The sequence below is a fragment of the Saccoglossus kowalevskii genome, chromosome 10 (assembly GCF_978046115.1).
Source record: "Saccoglossus kowalevskii chromosome 10, keSacKowa6.1, whole genome shotgun sequence".
NCBI classification, from domain to species: domain Eukaryota; kingdom Metazoa; phylum Hemichordata; class Enteropneusta; family Harrimaniidae; genus Saccoglossus; species Saccoglossus kowalevskii.
This window is the reverse complement of record NC_140650.1, coordinates 16,560,106-16,566,674: the sequence shown is the minus strand read 5'-3', so window position 1 is coordinate 16,566,674 and position 6,569 is coordinate 16,560,106. Positions and strand designations below refer to the sequence as shown.

Sequence of the window (6,569 nt, the reverse complement as noted above, 5' to 3'; positions counted from 1 at the left end):
GCCGTGTTTATTATCACTACGGTAACTGTATTTGCATACTGTCAGATTTTTTGAACGTAGGCGGCGCTCTGGTTATTGGGGAAACTTACACCTTTAGGGCTTTACTACAAGAATGTTTCCGACGCAACATGAGACACAATTACTGTTTTACCTTAAAATATACAACTTTTTAAACTCATTTATATTATTTCAATTAATTTAAATTGTTACATGTTTTGTTGCATAATTATTTTTATTTATGTACTTATGTATTTTGTTGATTTTAAATCTATAGCAGTGAGGTTTTATAAAATAATTAATTTTAGTTTGAACAGATCGGTAAGGTGATAATTTACAGTTTGAACCAATGAGAAAGCTTTGAACCAATCTGAAAATTATGAATTGTAAAATGAACTAATCATGAACATTTCCACGTAATTAGTGTACGTGCATTTAAGGGTCACCCATTTAAAATCATGATGATGGCTGGGGGATTTGTTTAAGAACATCATGATGCATGCAAGGTGTTGCAGGACAAACATGTTGGCACATAATATTTTCAAAATAAGATCTATTGTTTGGGTTGTTTGGTATATTTTTCTATTAAATGTGTTTACTACAATTTTAATAACTGCATTGGCCCAAAAATCTCAAAGGGTCAAACATTATAAATCATGGGCGGGGGGGGGGGGGTGGAAGCATGTGCATTTGTTGGTTTGCGGTGTCTTGTCTGAACATTCTTATCGTTGCCAACATTGCTATAAATATGTATTTATTTTATGTGATGTGGGGTGTCTACTCCTAAACCTAAAGAAAGCTTAGAAAGAACTCCTGTGTGCTGAGAGTATAGGAGACACATTAAAAATGAATTCAAACTTAAAGTGCCTGTGCAATGCCCACTCTCACGTTAACTATTTTAGATCCGTGTCCTACTGAAGTGGGCAGTTATTGATTTTTTTTGTCAAAATGGTTACTCCTATCCAAGTAAATTTAAGATATATCTCGTGCTGTAGCCACGCCCACCTATCCTGAAACGGTCGACTGTTTCCGGATTTCCGACTCTCGCCGAAAGTGCGCCACCAAATGCCAAAATATGAGAGGAAGCCATACTCCTGAGCTGTACTTATATAACACTGCGTGATTCAACATACTTTTAAACGATATACATTTTTCGGTCGGCATTTCTTTTTTTTGTCATTTTTTTTTTTTTTTATGAGATAGAGAGTTTTTAGAAGTTGTTTTCAGAACAAACGTTTGTGATGGTTAAACGTTGTGTTGTGGGCGGTTGCAGTAATACGTATAGTCATAGTGTAAGTATTCACACTTTTCCAAACGATCCGAAGGTGCGACGTCAGTAAACGAAAGCCGTGAAAACAACGAGAAAAGGTTGGGGTGGACCTTCTCCTTACAGCGTCATATGTAGTGTCCACTTCACCTCAGATTCTTTTTTTCGAAAAACTGTCTTCGGCCGTGAAAAAACAACTAGGTTTTAAAGAGAAGCGCCGACAACTTAAACCTGGCGCAATACCAACAATTTTGAAAGAAATAGATTCCGAACCAGCCCATGATCACCGAGGCGGATTTCAGAAGAGAGAGAGACGTCGGGTAAGTGTTTCAAATCATTTGACTTGTTTTGCCATCCTGATTATCGCTTTATAGAGACAATTAAGTTTGCGTTATGTAAAGGTATCAATAATTTTTGATAGTAACACGAAAACGACGCGTCGGACAAACAGGAAATTACGCAGTCCTTACACACTGCTAATTGTTTTCATTTTCGCAGGCTATAAGTTTCTGAATTGTTCGGTGATTGGTGTTGAATGTCGAATTCACACCTCTGTTACTTTCCTTCTAGCTTGATCTGCGAAATAATTTTATGGGGGTACTGGACATCTCGACCCCAAAAAATCCCGACCCGTTTTTCATACCTACAGCCAAAACAAAGTCAGCTTGGACTTTCAGTTATGAGACATGACAAAACAAACGCTGCCAGTGATAGATTTCGCGAATAAAAAACAGAATTAACGCAATCAAAGGCGCCGACCACACGCGTTGGAAATACTAGTAGATAGTACACGATGTTTCGAATCAAAAGATGTCGATCAACGTTGAACTAGATAGAGGTTCGCGTCGCCACATTGAGACAGGGTCGCGTCGATGCGGTGGGTCGAGATATTCAATTTGGGTCGAAATGTCTTGGGTCGAGATGTCTAGAAATCATTTATGGAATAAGAATCCGGGCTTTGGCTGTCAATGCGTTATCACCAAGTAAATAAGTATGACAATCACGCTAACTCGAGTCCACTCTGAATTTGTCTGTATGTGTGTTGCTCTCAATTATTTTTGTTATCCAATTAAACGCCACCAGTCACGCACTTGTCCTCGTCGTGACCCGACGCGTTCACCCATTTCAACTGAATCTATTTCCACGCGGCGGTCATTTATTTAGTAACTGTGATTTGTCGTTTTTTTTAGCTATTTCCCTATTTTATTGATCACTATAGTTTAACGTCTAGAATGTCAAAATATGTTTTCTTTTATTTTAATTTTGATGCTTCTACTGGAAATGTACTTCAATAGAGCATGTATGATATGATTCTTTATGGTTTTCTATCTACTATTGTTGAATCAAAATGCTCTCATTATAATTTACAGATTACGTAGAAGAGCTCTTCAATACACTAGACTTGTATGTTGGAGGAGATTGTGTATTACATACACTTGATGATGCACCCCTGCCACTCAACAGCCAGTATGCCCACCCTGACAAAGTCTCGGCAGTTCATTGCCTCACTACAAGATTCACATAACAGTGTAAATACATTTCCAGATGCTGCAACAATTATGCTAATAAAAAACAGGCTACGTTACACAGTTCACATATTTTATTTAGACTTGTGATGAACAAAGAAATATGACAATGTAAACATTGGATTGTCTGTACATGTATGTGAGGAAAATAATGTGAATAAAATATAATTTGTACATGGATTACTATTACTATAGTATATGGTTTTAATTGAGTGACACTGTGTGACAATGAAAAAAAGGAAACACATCTTCAGATTTTGGAATCTATGAAAAACCAAGATTTGGTAGTTTAAGTCCTAAATAATTCTCTGACATAAATATTGATAAATCTGTTACTGCTCACTCTGGTAGTACTTGTAGTCTTTTTCAAGGAACTTCAAGTATCCCCTCGTTAACCTGTGGAGGTTTAGAAAATAAATAAGGTCACAATCTTTATTTGGCATTTGTTTATACGTAATTCATTCGTTTTATGATGCATCTTTTTTTACTATAATAAAGGCAACTATTAATATGTTATATATGTGTTTGAATTATGGATGAAAAAAATATTGAACACATTTACAAATTAGTACATAAGTATAAGCAACTGCCACCCAATGCTCTCAAACGATTATTCAAAAAATAATTAATTTGTTTTTCTTCATTTTCTTTTCATAATAATATGTCAATTTTATTTCACCAAACATTTTTCAAATTTACGTTTAAAATTTTGAAACTTGCGGATGTAATTCACACCCGCGCTTCGTGTGAAGGGAAGCCAGGTCAAAACATTGGGCATTTTACGTGTGTAGAGCAGCCCACAGAGACGTCGGCTGATCCCAACAACCATATCAGAAATTGTTGATGGTGGAAAAAAAATAAGAGTTTCATTTGTGCAACAAAAAAAATCAAACGTGATAAAGTAAAACGCCGATGACATTCGGGCCACACGAGACACTCACGCCTTCGACCATGAACGAAAATCCAATATATGGATGCCAATGCACGTTTGAACGAAGCAGGCAATATTTCTGAGGAAATTCGCGATCTAAGTTTATCGAGCATAATAAAGAGTTCACACATACCTCTTTGAAATTATCGATAAGATATTTTATAAAGAGTAGTAAGCTCAACTAGAACAAAAAAAACTAGAACTTCTTACCGACTCGAAAGTTGTCCAGTGCCGAGGTTCAGCGATAGTTTACAAACGTGCGCCGGGGACGGTGACATCACTGCGACCAGCCACACCAGAACGGACATATCTCGCATCTAACTCAACCCCATGCAACAAATTTGATATCCAAGTGTTCATTATGGCCCGTTCTTCCTCGACGAAAAAGTACATAAGTGACAATTTAGTCAAAGACGAGAAAACTGCACAAGAAATTTGCCTTATTTACACGTATCGGCAATGCGAGCTGCCCAGCAACTTCCCTTTCTGACGTCACAAGGGGAATTTCTGTATGGCAATGAATAGCTAATGAGGAGCCTCGTTTTAAAATACAAAAAATAAAGTTGCTGTAGACTGAGTTTAAAACACATTTTTTCACTTAAAAAAAATAATTTATGCTTAGAAACATAAAAATTAATAATATTTATGTATCAATTGATAATTTTAGACGTGAAAATAGCAGCCATTTCACAGGCACTTTAAACAACCAGTGAGATTTTAATGAATCTCGACACACAGATCTGATTAAATTTGGTTGGAATCCGTTCATACATAATTTACAAAATAAATTCATCAATTTTCAGTTTTTCCACTGACATCTCATGAACTAATCATAACATTTTATTTGAAATTGGTAGAATATATTCTTTGACAATTTTTCAGGTGTTCTTTAGTATCATCCATCAAATTAAAATGCAACATGGTAAATATACAATAATTCACATACCTGATTAATTTAGGGTTGTAATCCATACATACTAATAACATTATTTGCATAAATTGGGTCACGTGAACTCACTCTCCCTTGCAGCGTCTTCTTGACCTAAGGAGCCACAGAGAGCCGCAACTCACGTTCCCTGGCGACTACCTAGCTTAGTGATAAAAGACCCATAGTCTCTGCGACGGTGTATGACATGAACTAACATGCAGCCGGTGCTTTAATAAAAGCATTGCATAAGAGACATTACTAATAACTAATCACGTGCCCATATATGGTCATGTGACCTCATTGTTATGCATAACTGTAATACTGTTGCAGGTAGGACAAAACAGTTAGTGAAATAATAAAAGCATCGAACAAGATATGTGATGTGATCTCATTAATATGCATAACTGTAATACCTCAAGTACTGTAACACGGGCCCTTGGAACCATTGGAGAGATGTGGCTAACATATCATGACCTTATATTGCCAGGTGACCTAATTAGCATGCATAAGTAATATTTTCAGCAATGCTGTGAGAATGTGGCATGCAATATGATTATGATTTTGAATCTGATCTGAAAAATGAAGTGCATCAGGGATCCATAATGTCTAATGTACATACCAAGTTTGAACTCAATCCATCCCTAGAAGACCGAAATCTGGTTCGTGAATGCCAGAAATGCCTTATTTTTTGATGAATTTTTAGCACAAAAATGGCCAACAATTTGGCTTTTTTAAATCAGATCTTCAAACCAATACATCTGCATATCTATGACATGATGTATAATAAATATACAAAATTTGAACATAATCACTCAAAGCATGTCAGAGATATGGCACTAGAACTGCATTCACTGAAACAAAATGGCCACCAGTCGGTCATTTTGAATCCAATCTGAAAAACAAAATGTTGTGCATAAAGATCTTATAATGTCCAATGTATGTACCAAGTTTGAACAAAATCCATCTGTAAACAGCCGAGATCCAGTTCAAAATGCTTGATTTTGATGATTTGGCCATATTGAATCAGATTGTGAAACAAATTGATGTGCATATGTATAATATTATGTATGATGTATGTGTGAAGTTTGATTGTGCTTGGTCCAGACATTTCTAAGATACAGGTCCGCATGCATAGGGTCACACACAAGTCAATCCATAAAAATGTGCACCATCTCATGGAGCCAATCTCTTGATGGTGAACAAATATAAAACCCAGGATGCAATTAACCTATGCTACTGATGATCACCTCTGCATTATCAATTAAAAACAAGAAGATTTTTGATTTTATGCATGGATACTATTTTTATTTTATCTAATATTTAATCTCATATACCAGCTAACATGTATGTAAATAAGAACAAAAAAGTTGCTTTATGTAAATGATTTTAGAAATTAATACTTTTTTAGGGAGAGGATCTACTTTGTTTTGATCTCACATACTTCAATCTAAAAATGTTACAGGTATTAAAGCGGGGGGAGTCGTCACCTGCGCCAGATGGCTATAGCATGTCATTGTTTACAAACAAGCATCTACCCACGAACCTTTTCGTTTTAGCGTGTGCTGTTATCATCACTTGTGACTCAATTCCCGCACATGTGTAGGTGACGACCATCCCGCTTTAATATATTGAAATAGCAACACAAAAAACACAAGAAAACTATATACATAGAATAAGTGAAATATTTCACTTGCTTAGGGGGCCTTTAACACCATCATTCACCACCATAGTAAAAATGTGTCCCATTTCACCATTTCACAAAGTACCAGTTCATACCAAACACAATGTCAAATACAGTCTGTTCGGCCCAAAGTGGAAAAACAATAGCAGGAAAACAAAATCGTATCAATTTGGCAAGTAAAATACACAAAATATAGTACATGTAATAGTGTTTTTTATAGTGTTTGAAATTGAAAATGT

General features: G+C 35.9%; 1 long non-coding RNA gene across 1 annotated transcript; it reads right to left on the bottom strand.

The window, feature by feature from the left end:
* Nucleotides 1–2,846: 2,846 nt before the first annotated feature.
* On the bottom strand, nt 2,847–4,308 carry LOC146737898 (uncharacterized). Its single transcript, XR_014930780.1, has 2 exons — nt 3,932–4,308; nt 2,847–3,186 (listed from the first exon to the last, which is right to left on the bottom strand). It is a non-coding gene; the product is annotated as an uncharacterized LOC146737898 (long non-coding RNA).
* Nucleotides 4,309–6,569: the final 2,261 nt, after the last annotated feature.